The sequence below is a fragment of the Mytilus trossulus genome, chromosome 2, assembly GCF_036588685.1.
Source record: "Mytilus trossulus isolate FHL-02 chromosome 2, PNRI_Mtr1.1.1.hap1, whole genome shotgun sequence".
Taxonomy (NCBI): Eukaryota; Metazoa; Mollusca; class Bivalvia; order Mytilida; family Mytilidae; genus Mytilus; species Mytilus trossulus.
The window spans coordinates 85,183,836-85,202,840 of NC_086374.1; the positions used below are offsets into that span (position 1 = coordinate 85,183,836).

At 31.7% G+C, this 19,005-nt stretch overlaps 1 long non-coding RNA gene across 1 annotated transcript; it reads left to right on the forward strand.

Moving 5' to 3' along the window:
• Window positions 1-6,739: 6,739 nt before the first annotated feature.
• On the forward strand, window positions 6,740-11,977 carry LOC134705470 (uncharacterized). Its single transcript, XR_010105575.1, has 3 exons — window positions 6,740-6,840; window positions 7,276-7,377; window positions 11,660-11,977. It is a non-coding gene; the product is annotated as an uncharacterized LOC134705470 (long non-coding RNA).
• Window positions 11,978-19,005: the final 7,028 nt, after the last annotated feature.

Below are 19,005 nucleotides of genomic sequence, written 5' to 3' on the forward strand. Positions count from 1 at the left end.
GTCATTAACTTATATCTTAGGTTTTTCAAGGCACCAATCTTTTTATATTTGACATTTCTTTAAAATATTTTGGAAAATAAGGGTGACCTGGTTACTAAAGCTTGTGAACAGGGAAAAAAAGAGGTGAACATTTGATTGGTTTACTTTAGATGTTTTGTGTTTTATGTTTCTTAGTTATGGGGTTTTATTAATTACAAAATGGGGCATTTTCAACTTTTTCAGACAATAACTCAAAAATGCTTTGAGTAGTTTTCTTGAAACTTTGATGAATTGTTTAAATCTATTTATGTAAGCCCACCCTCATGATTTTTTTTTTCTGAATATTGTCTGAATGTGTCTGAAAATGTCTGAATTATTTCTTAAATTTTCTTACATGATAAATGATGTCTGAATTTTTCTGAATCCTGATATTTCTATTCTGAATTGATACTGACAATTCTGAATTTTTGCTGAATATTTCTGAATCATTAAGAATTTTATTCAGACAAATTAAGAACTTCTGAAAGTGTCTGAATTGTTCTGAAATTGTCAGAAATATATCCAAGAATGTAAGACGAATTAAAAATCTGTATGTATCAGTAAGAGTATGATTCAGACAAATTCAGAATTTCTGAAAAATGTCTTAATTTTTCTAAGTGTGTCAGAACTATGTTTAATAAATTGTTTACACAGAGATGACCAATTTTTTTTGTTATGCTGACACTAAAATGTAAATTTTGAAATCAAAATAGTTAAAGTTTTACATGTAAGTAATGCAAAATATTCAAAGTCAATGAACCATGACTGAAGGTATTATGGGCTGAACAATCTCCATGAAAATGAAAATTTGCCATATGCATACCAATTATCAATAGACAATGACAGATTGAGCAGGGTCAGATTATCTCCATGGAAATGAGATGTAGCAATACCAGTTAAACTGCATACTAAATATCATTTACATATCACAATATGTTCCCAATGCATTAATTAACCTTATCACAAACTAATACAGTTGTAAACTAAGCAAAAGTTTCAAAATCTTCAGACCATGACTGAGGGGGTAGGGTCAATTAATCTCGATGGAAATGAGGATGTATGTACTATGCTAGTTCAACTAGGGGTTCCCCATAAAGTGACCTAATCACAAACTAATACATGAAGACTTAGCAAACGTTTTAAAGTCAATAGACCATGGCAGTTGGTGCAGGATCAAATAATTTTCATGGAAATGAGATGCACCAATGCTAGTTTAAATGCATACCAAATAACATTGACTAACACCAGTGGTTCCCCTTTAACTCAGGCCTTATCAAACTAATACATGTTAACTAAGCAAGTTTCAGTCACAAATTAACTTGTAATTCGATGTTCAAAGCCACCCTCTGATGCTGGAAACAGCATATACATGTACATATGTCTCGATTTTCGGTTTCTTCAAGGAGAGACAAAACTGTAAGAATTATCTTTTCTGTATTGCCGTGTATAACGAAATTTGCAATGTGCAAAAATATCAACGATAACTGAACAAAAGGGATGTCATTTTGTAAATTAGACAAAGAGAAATTTCGTTCTCAGCAATTATAGATATAGGAAGATGTGGTGTGAGTGTCAATGAGACAACTCTTCATCCAAATAACAATTTATAAGAGTAAACCATTATAGGTCAATGTAAGGCCTTCAACACTGTTTCATTGCATTTAAGAAATATGTTTCTCCGTGAAATAGGACCCCATTGATTCATTCGAAATTCTAAGAAGTGATCCGTTTTAGGTATAGCTAAGGTATTACTAACTCCACTCATCTTCATTCATTTATTTCTTAGTTATCACGAAGAACATACTAGTCCTCAGATTATCGTATTTATCATGAAAATTCGGATCTGATCTAATTGATAATTACCCATTGAAAACTGCACAGTATATATGGCCTGAGAGCCACTATAGACCCCCATGATGTTGATGCTCTTTCGAGTTCAAAACAGATGCTGTCCAACAAAAGAAAAGCTTAGCGTGAAGAATGTGTTCGGACGATTACAGACAAGAGGAAAAAAGAAAATATGGAATATTCGTTGTCGAGTGTTAATAAAAATTAAATACTGATGTCTGCATGGTTTTTTTATATTTAAAAAAGTAAATGGTTTCTATGTGTCTCACACTTTTGCTGCAGCCAGAGTAAATGTGCAATGTTGTTTGCCATACGTCCCGACTTCGCCGGGGAGTTACCATTTGATTTATACGGGAGGCTAGGATGAAACATGTTGTCCTGTATTTTATTTCACGTGTTGTAATATCTCTTTCCTGCATGCGTTCTTATATATTCGCTCTTATCAGTCATCAGTCCTGCCATTTTCTTATCCTGACCTTTTTATAAAAAAATTCGTCCTGCCTGTTTTTCTCGACTTTTTTTGTAACTGACTTACATCCCAACCCTCCCCCTGAACATGAACGATAGTTTTTTATTGGAAAAATTACGGGAATGTGAAAAAAAAGATTAAGCCAAGTTTCAGTGATTGCATTCCAATGTCGTATTTCTTTTTTATAAAGAAAATTTCGGCACTGCTTTCAACAGCAATGTTCTGTTTTCAATAAATTCAACAAATATCAGTTAAAGTTTGGGTGAAAAACCAGTTTTCATCAGATTCAGATCGCCCGTTATTCACTGGTTTTTTTTTTCACTGACAAGTTTAAAAATTCCAACAAAGTACCTTTTTCCAGTGCCGTAGATGTAGATGAAAGATAAAATCATTGATCTACTATTTTAAAGTAAAGGTCAATTCCGTTTTAAAAAGGTAATTAGTATGGCGTTTATTATCACTGAACTAGTATATATTTGTTTAGGGGCCAGTTGAAGGACGCCTCCGGGTGCGGGAATTTCTCGCTGCATTGAAGACCTGTTGGTGACCTTCTGCTGTAACAGCCAATGGCGTTTTTTTAAATGATTTGTGTATTGCATTACAATCTGATGCTTGAGCGTTGGAACTTGACATCGCTTACGAAATAGATAACTGACATCGAAGTACCAAAACGTGTCGACTGCACCAGGTTAGATTGGTGAGAAATTAAGATATCGGGTTAACTGCTTACTTGATTGACAGGAATCAATTATCGTTGAGGCTCCTGTAGGGAAAATATGATTACATTGTTAAAAGTTGCCATTATTACAAAGTGGAGTATATAAGAATACGATCAGTTCTCACAGGGACAGTCACAGTATACTAACGATTTTTTACCCGACCAGATTTAAAGTTCGTGAAGTTTTTCTCGCAGCGAGTCGGTTTGTAGGTTAATTGTTTTTATGACAAATGCAGCCCTAAAAATCCCGGTTTTTTGTCCGTTTGTTTAATTTGCTACGTAAAAATACGTCTGTGGTAAAAACCTAGGACTATTACAATAACAGTTAGTATAATAGTTCCAGTAAATACACTATAAACTATAAGGGGGCATATATAACGTCCGTTTATAAATTAGGCTGCCTATAAATTATTCCATATCAGTAGACGGATATTTATAGTGGTTGAAAACCTCCATAAATTAATCATACAAGACCGCTGAGACAACTATAGCACGTGTGTTATATTAGTTTCAGAAATAAAGTAAAAATTTCCTTGTACGATATATTTATTCTCGGCGGGCGATTTCATGGTAATCGGTGAACGTAATCGTCTATAATCCGGAAAATGATCCGGAGTTGGTTTTCATGTTAGATCTAGATCTCCGTGTGACGCAGACAACGTTTGAACGCTGCAGGACAGATATTTTAAAGATAACAACGAGAACCTTTGTATGTATAACAGCTTGATATAAAGGAAAAAATGACGTCTGCCATTCAGAAGATGGTTTTCAACTTGCCCAGGAAATTGAAGACAACTTGTAAACTGTCAGTGTAAATCCAAACGCACATACAAGACAAATATCCACAACTGCAAGTGACAACAGTTACAGGCTATACAAAAATCAGTGCCAATAACGATCATGGGGTATGAATATGTGTCCATTTCAATGCTAATTTTTTAATTTGGAAACGGCCATTTAATATTGTGGGTGGGGCAGGGGATTTGAAAATTGAATAATCTTGTCCTGCCCTATGTCCTGCGTCTGGCAAGGCTATTTTTTTTTGGGGGGGGGGGGGGGGGGGGGTGCCTTCCTACGACGGCGTCACAGAAAAACATAAAATAGCCTTGCCAGATGTTATAATTATTTGGATGATCCAAATAATTATAACATGATCCAAATAATTATAACATCTGGCCCGGCCAAATGCCTGCCTATGACATCGTCCTAGTCCAAATAATTATGACGTCTGGCAAGGCTTTTTAAAAAAATTTCGGGGACACCTTCTTGCGACTGCGTCCCAGAAAAAAATTAAAATAGTCTTGCCAGATGTTATACCGTTATTATTTGGACTAATGTCGTCCCAGAAAAAAGATAAAATAGCCTTGCCAGACGTCGTAATTATTTGGACTAGCCTTGCCTTTAAAGATATCAGAATGAAAAATTACTTTACACACCAAAATAAAGGATATCTATAGTATAACTTATCGCCGTATTTGAATATAAAAAATAAGACAACGCGTGACCGAACAACGCATGGATTAAACAAGTGCGTAGCACGAGTTTAATCCATAGCGGCGTTCGGTCACAAGTTGTCTTATTTTTGATATTCAAATACGGCGATTAGTTATACTTTTTATTACATTGGCTAATGTTTTTTTTTATGAAATTAATGTAGAAAATGTAAGGAATTATATGTTTTTACTACGCATTCACAATTTGTTTTGATCCGACGTTATCGACGTCCTGACAACGCCTATTGTTGCATGACGTGAGAGAGTGAAATAACCACGTTTATTTCACATGTGAAATTATCTGTTTTTATTTAATTGGGAAATCAATGTAATTTATTGCAACCAATGTAATAATTACAACTATCTTTTTAAACAACTAAAAAATAAAACAATCAGGAATCACAAAATACATATTCCAAAATTAATCGTGCCTCCTCCTGTGACAGAATATCAAATGGTCGTTTCCTTATAGTCAGATTATACTATGCAAAATTAAAAACAACAATGAACATGTAATTATAAATTATATGGGTTAACATAGTCCAAATAATTATGACATCTTGAAAGGCTATTATATTTTTTGTTGTCAAGGAAAAAAAATATAATAGCCTTTCAAGACGTCATAATTATTTGGACTACGGGAATAGGGTAAACATAGTCGAAATAATTATGAGGTCTGACAGTATAAAAAAAAGAAGATCTGGTATGATTGCCAATGAAACAACTCTTCAAAAGAGACCAAAATGGACAGAAATTAAAAATAATATTAATAGGTTACTGTACAGCCTTCAACAATGAGAAAAGCCCATAATGTATAGTCCACTATGGAATCACACTTTATTTTGAAATGAAAATATCTTAATCAATAAATGCATGAAATAATTTCTGACTTTACAGAACTTATTACAATTATCAATATACACCTTATCACTATTTGTGGACATCACAGTGGTTCCCGTAAAGTTTTGAAGTCATAATACAAAACATCTGACACCACAATAGAAAAGTGATAGTTGTATGATACCAATAATTCATGAGAGACAGATTCTTGGGTCAGCCAGGAATAGCCATAAGCTGTATACAAATAAGAAAATGTGGTATGATATGCAATGAGACAACTCTCCACAAGAGACCAAATGACACAGACATTAACAATTTTAGGTCACTGTATGGCCTTCAACAATGAGCAACACCCGTACCAAATAGACGACTATAAAATGCCGCAAAATGACAAATGTAAAACAACTCAAATAAGAATTTATGTACAAAAAAAGAGAAGGAAAAACAAATATGTTAAGCATCAACAAACGACAACCACTGAATTAAAGGTTCCGGACTCTGGAAAGGCACATACATACAGAATGTGGTAGGGTTAAACACATTTATAGCAGGAATTCCCCTCCCCCTAAACCTGGGACAGTTGTGTAACTACACAAAAGAATAAACTATAAAAATCTGTTAAACAGTTGCTAAACTCATCAGATGGATACAAATAAAATACAACTACCGGTAGCAAAAACAGAGTGGACGTGGCTGGGGTACTTGTTTATCCAAACAAAAAGATACTAAGTACAGATCTGAGAGTACTTAAAGTTACGGACAGCTAGTTCAAAGCCACTAAAAACTAGGGCCCCGGGATCCGCCTATGAAACCTATACCATGTATTATAGCAATAATTGGTCTTGACAATCCTGACAAGAACATTTACAATATGAAACGATTCAATTTAAAAGATTTAAAGTCCAATTTATTACAAAACAGTAAACGAAAACAAGACATAATTGACAGTACACGAAACAACAACAACCTGAACCACTCTCAACTACAGGCTTCTGACTTTGGACAGGCACATATAGAATGTGGAGGAATTGAACTAAATTTGTGTGCACCAAACAGGAAAGTGGTGTTATGACACAATATTTTAACAAACTATGCAAAACATTAAAAGAAAAACAAATATAACAAACAGCAAAACACAAGAACCACTCAATTACAGGCTCCTGACTTGGTACAGGTACAATAGAATATAGTAGGCTATTAAATCAATACCTACATGTACCTACCATTACTTTTTTTTTTTTTTTTTAATTTAATTGAACAGTTAAATGTGCATGTGTTTAAAATAATATTTAGTATGGTTTTAATTGACTTATAACAAAATCAATTTTTATACAATGTACCAATAAAAAACAATATTCTCTTCTTTTTTAAGGATTGAGCCATTTGAAGTTGGATGAAAGATGATCTGCATCATTGTGTTTATGATAATGTGGAAAAGTACCAATTGTTTTGAGGTAAGAATGTCAGAGATGAGACACAGCAACCTTTCAATTTATAAGAATATACAAATATTTACTTTTTTGCTTTACATCCAGTGGCAAATACAATAATGTACTTCACTTAGATATTCTTACCTTCGGTTTATATATATTGCCGTTGTTGCACATGTTACTTATGCATTAATCTATTTAAAATCACAGTAAGGGCTGTTCTGTTCTAAGTGAAAGGGTCGAAAGACACATTTTGTTTTAAATCAACACTGATAAAACTTTTAGTTGATTGTATTTCCAATATCTTTCTTAAAAAAAAACCACAACCCATCAAATTTTGATAAGTCTTTTCTGATGGCTCTTTTTGAATTTCACTTTAAGACAACTGTTGAATATTTTATACGAGTTCATAAATTTAGGTGTCAGTATTGATACTAATATTTTAATTTAACTTTTTAGAATTGGTTCCACAGATGTCAGTGAAAGAGACTTACGACTTAATGTACATGTTTTTGAACAGAACTATTAAAAAGAAAAATGGTGCAAAATCAATTGAATCTGGTATGTACATGCTTTAGTTTTAATAGCCTAAAAATAAGCTGTAAGTGTGGAATGTTTTCCAATGAGACAACTATCTACTATATGAATGCAGTACAAATGTAGATGAGAACAATGATAGCTAATGGTCACCATACAGCCAATACCTTAAATTAATTTATGACGCTGACACATATATTTGAAATAATGAATTCCTACATCAATTATACAGCAAGCAACTAACGAAGTTGCAGAGGATGTAATGTTTTTGACCTGTCTCAGTCTATCTGTCTGTCGGTCTGTCCATCCGTCAGTTCATCAGTCCCGTTTCTTGTCATCGCAACTTCTCTCAAACCACACAACAGAATTTCATAAAACCTTTTTAGATAATAAGGACATATAATGCAGTTGTTCATATCAACAGGAAATTATAAATTCTTTTTCTAGGAGTTATGCCCCTTTGAACTAATTTTCTTTAATGTACTAGTACTACTGCAACAGTTTGTCATCGTAACTCCTCTGAAACCACACAACAGAATTTCATGAAACTTTGTAGATAATAAGGACATACATCATGAAATTATGATTCAATTTTTTTTCTAGGAGTTACGCCCCTTTGAACTTATTTGCTTAATATACTTCTGCAACAGTATGTCATTGCAACTCCTCTGAAACCACATAACAGAATTTCATGAAACTGTGGATAATAATAAAGAAATTCTATGTAGTTGTGCATATTGACCAGAAATTGTGATTCAATTTTTTCTATAGGAGTTATGCCCCTCCCTTACAGAAATGAAAAGTTTGCTGCAATATTGCAACAATATAGCGGCAATATTGCGGCAAACAAATTTGTTAGCAAGAAGTGTTTGCAAGAAAGTTGCAGGTTGTTGCAGCTACCTGCAATATTCCCGCAATGTTACTGCAACAAAATTTGTTTGCAAGAAAATTGCAGCAAGTTTGCTGCAATGTTGCAAGAAAGAATTTGTTTGCCAGAAAGTTGCAGGAACCTTTTCTTTTATTATTTAAGGAAAGACTATTTGCAACAACTTTGCAAGAAAAATTTCTTTAATAATGTCAGACATGTAGTAATGCACCAATATTTCAAGCATTTTAAAATATTACATTTTTAAAGATTTAAGGTTCAAATAATACACAACGTATGGTTTCTTTGAACATTCAGTTATGGAATTACTTCAAATTATCTAAATTTGTTATGGTCATACTTTATTTTACTCAGATAAATCTGGATATTTGAATAATTTATTTGAAATAATCTTCAAATAACAATTAATGCTTATAAAGAATTTCTAAACTGCACGTTTATCACAATTTTAGATATTTTTTAAGGAAAGAATACTTTGGTATTCATTTCAACAAATTTAATCTAAATAATTGAGTCATAATACTTTTTGTTCTATATGTATTATTATGCCTTTTTGTCACTTTTTTGTGACATTTTTCTATAAACAATATTTTTAATTCTAATATTTTCCATCAAATGAATTTAGCCTCACCTGCAGTTTAATTTCTAGTATCATTATTTTAAAATTATTTATACACAAATTATCTTTCTCATCTCAATTAGTAATATGAGCTGGTGATAGAAATGTAATGTGCACATCTGGTTTTCATTATCTGTGGAGCTGTAGAGACAGGAAGTACCATAAATTAATGTACACAGAGTTTGAGGCCAAATTAAGGGCAGAGCATTTCTTGTTTGTATATATTTCCATTATAACTTATAAAACCAAAGATAAAAAAGATGTATTTATAATTATTTATATATTATAATAAATAACAAATATTCAAGATTTAGGCAATGGATATTTATAATTATGGGCAAATTTCAAAGGGGTCACATTGAAACAATACCCTAAGCAACCTTGATCAACATATATTCAAAATTTGAACTGGACATGAACATGCATACAATAAACAAAGATGTCTTCTATCAGGAACAAAGTAATATGAATTTTACAATGGATTTAGACATGTTAGATCCAAAAGATCCAATTGATTCTATTGACACTGGGTAATGCAGATGCTAGCCTTCAGTTGACATGACTCTTGGATTCAGGAAGATTGGTGTTTACACACAATTTGGACAACATCTTTTGGTAAGTAAAATGGAGTTGAATGTCCCCCCATTTTGAATAAGTGCATGCTCTTTAACAGTTCAAATAGTGATAAATAAAGAGTCTTCTTAATTTAATAGAGTTGGCAAAAGTATTAGACAATAGATTTATGCACATGAATATTATCAATATTGTGTAAGACAGGAGATATTTTTTTAAATCTTTTAATTACTGTATGTTTTAGAAATAACATTACTTATATTGAAACAAGAAATCTTCTAATAAAAGCAGTTTGGTATTAAATTAGAGATCTGTGATTTAACTGTGCCAATAAGAGGTTTGTCAACAAATGGCAACAATGTATAGCTTTCATATATATATATATATATATACACAACTTATCACAAAAATTAACATTTTAAAGAATAGACTAGACCAATTATGTTATAGTTCAATGAAAAACAAATATTCAAAAAAAACAATGACAACCTAGTACTGACATGAGGTTAAATGTATTCTATAGTTATATGCAATTTCTAGAAGGACTTGATCACTTTTAGACTTTGGCGCTTTAAGTGAAACAAATTCACGCGTAGTGAGTCATTTAACAGTGAGCACCAAATTTGTTATGTTATTTTGAATAGACAGAAAAAATATTACAGTCATTTCTTATAATTTAATACTAAATTCCATTTTAAACCGTAAAAAGCTATGATAAAGTGTTGATGATATCACGGTCACAAGACTAAATTATGTATTTGGGCTGATAACAAAATAACGTCAGCCAATCAGAAGACAAGTTACATCCAAAATTAAACCATATAGTAGTAACTTATATCTGTGTATCTTTATAATTTTAGTTATTTTTTTTATGTCTACTAATTAAAATTCTTCAACTTTTATTTTGCAGTATTTTTGAAATCAGTAAATTCAACTTTAAGGACAGTGAGACTTATAGAGAAACAGAACTGAAAGCTACACAGATGTAACACGACAACCTATAGAGGACAGAGACCATTTTCAACCTACAGAGGACAGAGACATTTTTTTTTTTATTATTAAATCATAAATTATTAAATGTTTAGTTTTTTAATTCCAAATTTTACACCTGAATTGTTGAAAGATTTGCTGCAATGTTGCCGCAATATTGCAAGAAATTAATTTTCCTGCAATATTGCTGCAACATTGCAGCTAATGAACTTGCCGCAATATTGCTGCAACAATCACAGCTACTGAATTTCCCGCAAACATTTGCTGCAATATTGCAGCAATTTGTTGCGGCAATGTTGCAGCAACTGTTTGCAAGAAAACTAATTTGCATACGAAAAATGAATATTTGCAGCAATATTGCCGCAACTATTTGCAGCAACATTGCCGCAAATATTTGCAAGAAGCCTTATTTTTCTGTAAGGGCTTTGAACTTATTTGCTTCAATGTACTACTGCAACAGTTTGTCATTGCAACTCCTCTGTAACCACACGACAGAATTTCATGAAACTTTGTAGATACGGTAATAAGGACATATAAGGAAATTATAATTCAATTTTTTTATATAATTTTTTATTCTTGCACTTATTTTATTTCTCCAATGAAAATGTGGGGATGTGGGGTATGTGAGCGAAATCACTAAGGTTCTTTAATTGCATATTCATTAAAACTAATACATTAAACTATAAATATTAAACAAAAAATCAGCATGATATTCATTTGATTATAGATTCCTTAAGGATTCCTAACAACTAATTATGAGGTCAAGGTCAAAGATTTTAAAAGTCAACTGAATTTGTCCCAAAAATTGGTTCCCAAGTACTTGATAAAATACATGTATTGCATATGGGATTGAAGAATTGCATAGATATATGACCATTTATAATTAAAAATTAATTAAAATTTTCTTGATACTAGGAAGTTGTGTATTTGTTAATGGCAAAGTTCCATTCAAAGAATGTTTTGTTTTTCTAATGTTAATTAAATACAGAAAAATAGCACTCATACATGTCATGTGGCAATTCATGCCAGATTTTTATAAAATGTATACCAATGGCTCACATCATTAATGTCAAGGGTTGGATTTAGGGAAATGGGAAGAAATATCATAGTGATTAAGTAACAGTTTCAAACAAGAATTTGTGGAATTTTAGTTATTATCCCTGGGCAGACAAGAAAAATGCAACACAAGAGACATTGAAGTTCTGTTCTTTTATTAGCTTGTTTTTTTATTTACTCAGGTCACAAGAGAGATGGAGACCTCGAGAGACAGAAAAAGAACAGACCAGGGAATCACAGATCCATATCAGATAATAAAATTAAATTGAAAATTTAAAGTTTGAATTTTATGTTATTGAAACTATTAATTTACAAACTTCCTGAAAATTTGGATTTTATTTATTATTGAATAGAGGCTAAGGGTATTTGACCATCATCAATGTGCTTACACATTGATTTTCATTCAACTTTAAGAACTTCTTTTTAGGTTTTTAGGGGAATATCTGTTGTATAAGTTACAAAGTTTTGTATGGATATCCACATTCTGAATGTTTTCTGAATATATTTCTGAATCCATCTGAATGTTGTCTGGATATTTCTGAATGTTATCTGGATATTTTTGAATGTGTCTGATTATTTCTTAATCTTTCTGATTAAATTCAGATTTTTCTGAATTCATTCTGAATATTGCCTTAATTCATTCTTACATAATTCTGATTTTTGTCTTAATGCTATTCTGATTTTTGTCTGAATGGTTTTCTGATTCCTGTCTGAATGTGCGAATGAAAATTCTGAATTTTTCCATAATAGTCCGAAATCCAGTAAAAATTCAGACATTTGCATTAATGAACACATTTTTAGCTATTCAGACATTATTCAGAAAAAAATAAGAAAAATTAAGAATACTTGTCAGACAGAATTCAGACACTATTTTTTCATGAGGGCCCTTTTTGATTGTTATAAATTTTAGCTTTCATGTTTCTGAGTTTATGGGATTTTAGTCATACAAAAAGGTGATTTTCCAGTTTTTGACAATAACTTAAAAGTGTTTAGCAGTTTTCATGAAACATTGGTGTGTGATTTATATCTATTAAAGACAAATCCCTCTATTGTTTATGCGCATATACAAGCGCAACAGTACTATGCCGTCAGCGTTTTATGACGTTGTGGTTTCCGCAAACTAGAAACATTAATGAGAGTTATTCCTCTTTGAGCCAATGGAGAGAGTGACAAGTCCGGATATGTGTATGGACTTATCTGTTCTAAAGAGTCGATCTCTTTGGTAGGTTTTAAATTGTATTTATATTTCCACAAATCATTAAGAAAGTACGAAAATCATCAATCATGTCATCAAAACTCAATGCATGATATCTATAGAAATAGAAACCTAACGTACCTATATGGATATGGCAAATTGCACATACGTATTTTGAATATGTAAGGCGATTACATTTTTACACGAATATAATATTTAGATTTCTGATAAACACCAACAGTAACCCAATGACGCATAGGTGTAAAATAAAGTCCATCTAGAGAAGTTAACATATACGCTTTTGACATTGCAGGTTTTTGTATATATGACCACTTCAAGTATGATCAGATTTGCCAAATTTTATATTTATATACTAGGTGCACATTTTTTTTATATAAAAGCAACATAATCCTGCCCGTGTTTAAAAGTTGTCGGAATGAAGAATTGAAGAGGAATGCATATGAAAAAAAAAATCGATAGTTGATTTGAGAGACAAAGGTCGGACTAGGTTCCATTCATAATCACGGTATGACAACTGTATGAGTATGCTCGGACTGAGTTTCTAGCAACATTACGGAATATTTCGATATGATAGATGCCTATGGATGCATGATCAAAACAGAAAGTATGTTAAATAGAACCCATTAACACTTTCACGAAATTTAATCGATCTTATAGGAGCATCTCAGTCACATTTACGATCTTTATAGAACTTGTGCGTTTACATTTAGTATACATTGCAATCCTAAAATAATCGGTCATTTCATTTAAAAAAACCTCGAAGTAAATAGAATAAGGAAATATTTGGTTCCTTAGATGTGCTTCTGCATTTATTAATTATCTTTTTGATTAATATGCCATAAGTCCTTTTAAAAACAAAGAAATGTCAGAATCATTTTACTTATAACAGTCATTTTGTTTAAAGATGAGGAATTTACAGAAAATAATAATAATAAAAAAAATGATAATGAATAAATGCAATTGAAAAGATGGTTTTTAAAATGTGCACTGATTAACACACGTATATTAAGCGAATACAGAACAAATAAGTAACGGTATAAGTCGAGCACTGAAACGGGTCCTGTCCAAGGTCAGAAGCTTGTAATTAAGTAGTTCTCGTTTGTTAAAGTGTTACATATTCGTTTTTCATTTATTTATTTTTTGTTCATAAATAAAGCCGTTATTTTCTCGTTTGATTTGTTTTCCAATTGTCATTTCTGGACCTTTTATAGCTTTATATGCATTATGAGATTTGCTCATTGTTGAAGGCCGTACGGTGACCTATAATAAATTGTTCCTGTGTCAATTGGTCTCTTGTGGAAATTTGTGTTATTTGCTATCATATCTTTATCTTTCAGAAAAATAACGCAAAAAAACGTCGTATACAATTTTTTTTTATCTTCATGTTCTGTCAAATCATTTGAGTATACGGATGAAACTCTGAAATCAGTTACTTATAAGAATATATTAAACTGACCATGCGCAGATTTATTTTCATATCTACATAAAAAAATTGGAATTGTAGATCGGTTGGTCGATTGAAAGTCTATCGCGATTTATCTAATCTATGCGTTTTAACTTAAACAAAGATCATGGTTGCGTTCAATATCGTAGTGGCTACATAGGGCTACGTACATTTATGACTATTGAACATGTAGCTAGGCTAGCTGCTAAAAAGATATTGATTGCAGCTAGCCTAGCTACTCATTCATAAGATCAAAATATATGTAGCACTACATAGCTGCTACGATATTGAACGGAACCCAGTTCATATTAAAAAATCTATCTTTTTATACGACCGCAAATTTTGAAAAAATTTTCGTCGTATATTGCTATCACGTTGGCGTCGTCGGCTGCGTCGTCGTCGTCGTCGTCCGAATACTTTTAGTTTTTCGCACTCTAACTTTAGTAAAAGTGAATAGAAATCTTTGAAATTTTAACACAAGGTTTATGACCATAAAATGAAGGTTGGTATTGATTTTTGGAGTTTTGGTCCCAACATTTTAGGAATTAGCGGCCAAAAAGGGCCCAAATAAGCATATTCTTGGTTTTCGCACTATAACTAGTTTAAGTTAATAGAAATCTATGAAATTTTGACACAAGGTTTATGACCACGAAAGAAAGGTTGGGATTGATTTTGGGAGTTTTGGTTTCAACAGTTTAGGAATTAGGGGCCAAAAAAGGGCCCAAATAAGCATTATTCTTGGTTTTCGCACAATAACTTAAGTTTTAAGTAAATAGAAATCAATGAAATTTAAACACAATGTTTATGACCACAAAAGGAAGATTGGTATTGATTTTTGGAGTGTAGGTCCCAACAATTGAGGAATTAGGGGCCAAAAAGGGACCCAAATAAGCATTTTTCTTGGTTTTCGCACCATAACGTTAGTATAAGTAAATAGAAATCTATGAAATTTAAACACAAGGTTTATGACCATAAAAGGAAGGTTGGTATTGATTTTGGGAGTTTTGGTCCCAACAGTTTAGAAAAAAGGGGCCCAAAGGGTCCAAAATTAAACTTTGTTTGATTTCATCAAAATTGAATAATTGGGGTTCTTTGATATGCCGAATCTAACTGTGTATGTAGATTCTTAACTTTTGGTCCCGTTTTCAAATTGGTCTACATTAAGGTCCAAAGGGTCCAAAATTAAACTTAGTTTGATTTTGACAAAAAATGAATCGGTTGGGTTCTTTGATATGTTGAATCTAAAAATGTACTTAGATTCTTGATTATTGGCCCAGTTTTCAAGTTGGTCCTAATCTGGGTCCAAAATTAAATTTCATCAAAAATTGAATAAATGGGGTTCTTTAATATGCCAAATCTAACTGTGTATGTAGATTCTTCATTTTTGGTCCCGTTTTCAAATTGGCCTACATTAAGGTCCAAAGGGTCCAAAATTAAACTAAGTTTGATTTTAACAAAAATTAAATTCTTGGGCCTCTTTGATATGCTGAATCTAAACATGTACTTAGATTTTTGATTATGGGCCCAGTTTTCAAGTTGGTCCAAATCAGGATCTAAAATTATTATATTAAGTATTGTGCAATAGCAAGTCTTTTCAATTGCACAGTATTGTGCAATGGCAAGAAATATCTAATTTCACAATATTGTGCAATAGCAAGATTTTTTTTTAATTGGAGTTATCTTTCTTTGTCCAGAATCAACTTAAATCTTTGTTATATACAATGTATATTCACTTTTTACTACCAACTGATAAATTTAAATAATCTTTACCATTCAGTGATAACACGCAGTTTTTTTACATCTTAATATTTTATGATGTATTTAAATGAGTATTTATTGTTGCAAACTCCAATAGAATATTTTAATTGAGATTAGTTTTGGAATAAGGGAAAGGGGGATGTGATTAAAAAAATGGGTTCAATTTTTCTCATTTGAAATTTCATAAATAAAAAGAAAATTTCTTCAAACTTTTTTGAGAGGATTAACATTCAACAGCATAGTGAATTGCTCTAAGAGAAAACGAAAAAATTAAGTTCATTCAGAACACATTCATTCTGTGTCAGAAACCTATGCTGTGTCAACTATTTAATCACAATCCAAATTTAGAGCTGAATCCAGCTTGAATGTTGTGTCCATACTTGCCCCAACCTTTCAGGGTTCAACCTCTGCGGTCGTATAAAGCTACGCCCTGCAGAGCATCTGGTTAAGACTACATTTGGAAGTGGTATTTTTAAGTTCAATGAAGATCGATCTTTCTCATATTTGCATTACTAGTGATCAGCGATCTTTATTGTTAGGGGTCTTTCATTTCTATTGATTTTACGTTATTATCATCAAAATAAAAAAGAACAACAGTCTTAACCGAAAATAGAATTCAAGATATCGAAAGCAAAGGTATGTCTTGTCTTTTTTTAGATATATTTTGACTGAACTATGAAATGATATAACAAATGTATTCACTATATATATATTTTAAGAAGAATTTCTGTTCAACAGATAAGCACTATAAATAACCTGAATATGAATGTTGTTCATAGAAGCATATTCCATTAGCGTGTACATTTGTTCAACGCATTGTTTTCCAACCATCCCATTTATATTACGTGTCTGTGAAACTGACTGAAAACTAAGTACTATCAAGTGTAACTTAATATGCATTTATTGTAGTTGAAAACAATCAAACAACATATATAACAGCAAATAACGAGAACTATGTTCTCCGTAATTAGTATAGGAATATCGCCTAAACACGGCGGAACGGCTTTTGACATTATTTTAGAATTGGCGCAATGCATTCCCGCCATTTCAAATTGTTAACCCTTTTGTAGAAATATCTCTTTTTTCCATTCCGGTGACCCCATCTTTTTATTTCATGATTTTATTTAGATATAAACAACGCATAGTCTGTTGAATACTCATCGAGAAATTATTGGTCAATTTTTATTAAACATCCTTTTTTTATAGTTATTTCACAATAAAAAAGGCGGGAAAATTATTATAGCAACTTATTGCTATTATTTTCCACTCAGAAATGGGTAATACTATTAAAATAGTTTGTATTAACAACTTGGTTAACAGAACAAATAAGTTTTATGGGAAACCTAACCTAACCTAAAGTATTAGAGTTATTGCCCTTTATAGTCAATTTTTAACATTTTTTTTTGTAAAGTTTTACAATCTTTTACAAAAATCTTCTCCACTTAATCTACTGGGCCAAATAGAGCTAAACTTTTCCACAATTTTAATAGGGTATCTTTATTGAAAAATTAATCCAATGACCCTGCCATCCAACCAACATGACTGCCATGGCAAAGGAATTTACTGTTGAAGTCTAAGGAAGAATTGTAAAAAAAACATTTTCAAATGGTTGCACAACTTGAAAACTAATTTTGAAAACTAAATCTTCAGTAACTATTGTAAGTCTAGTTACCAGTGGGACAATCTGCTTTTAATTTAACTTCTGGGCCAAATGAAACCAAACTTGACCTCAATCATTACTAGGGTATCTAATACTATTATTATGATTTAAACCTTATTTTACATGATTTCCAAAACCATAGAAGATATAAGTGAGAGACACAGGTTGTATCTTGTTGATAATTTGATATATACTGGTAGAGAAAAAAACAGCAATATTTAATATTTAAAATACAAATTTTACATGTTTTAATTATAGATTTCTCTTTGGAACAATGGTCACTTTCAAAGGGTTTGGATTATAAAAATCTCCCAAAGTTAGCAGTTCTACAAGTTTTAAGAGATCTCGACCTAACAAATTATATGAAGTCACCACCTTGCAACAGAAATAGAACGTTTTACAATCCAGAAATTAATGGTTGGAAAAATAGTAAGTTAACAAAAACAAGACAAAAGATTAACTAGCGATATGTATATAGCTAAGTGTTTGTACACTTGTAATGGAGTTACGTGCAAGTAAATCTTAAGAATCTTATTTTTATGCCCAACCAACAATAGTAGAGGGGCATTATGTTTTCTGGTCTGTGGGTCTGTTCGTTTGTCTGTCCCTTTGATCATCCGTTCGTCCTGCTTCAGGTCAAAGATTTTGGTCAAGGTAGTTTTTGATGAAGTTGAAGTCCAAACAACTTGAAACTTAGTACACATGTTCCCTATGATATGATCTTTCTAAATTAAATGCCAAATCAGAGTTTTTACCTCAAATTCATGGTCAACTGAACATAGAAAACGATAGTGTGAGTGGGGTATCCCTGTACTTGGGACACATTCTTGTTATAAAACAGTGTCCAGTATATTTGGGTCTTACTGATTATTTAGTTCAATAATAATAATAAATTGTGTCATGCCAATTATATTGCAAACAAGTAAAATATTTATTTTTAGCAGTTATTTTTCCAAATTGAATTGCCACTGGACGTTAAGCAACCAACAATCAATCAATCAATCCAAATTGAATTTATGTTCCAAATAATTATAATTGGCAGAAATCATAAGTGTTGTCCTCAAGATCATAATTAGTTTTCATCACTTTTGTTCATCATGTTTGAAGATATTGACTTGATATTTGTTGAATAGTTTACACCATGACAAGTTATAGATGAAGTTAGCATTTGGTTCCAGTACAATGAAAGTTTATCAGGTTGTGCGCTATGTATTGCCATGCAATACTCTCAGAATGTTTGTTTACATCTTGAAAACTGAGAGGAAATAAGAATGGTATAGTCTAAATTCATTGTAAATAGTGATAAACTTTATCATTCAATCCCACCAAACCCTCAGACACTTCTTTTATAAGAACTTGTGCACTTGTAGTACAAAAGATGGAATGGAACATGGATGTCTATGGTGGTTCTGGGTAATATATACTGTAAATTTAGAAATTAATGTGTGCA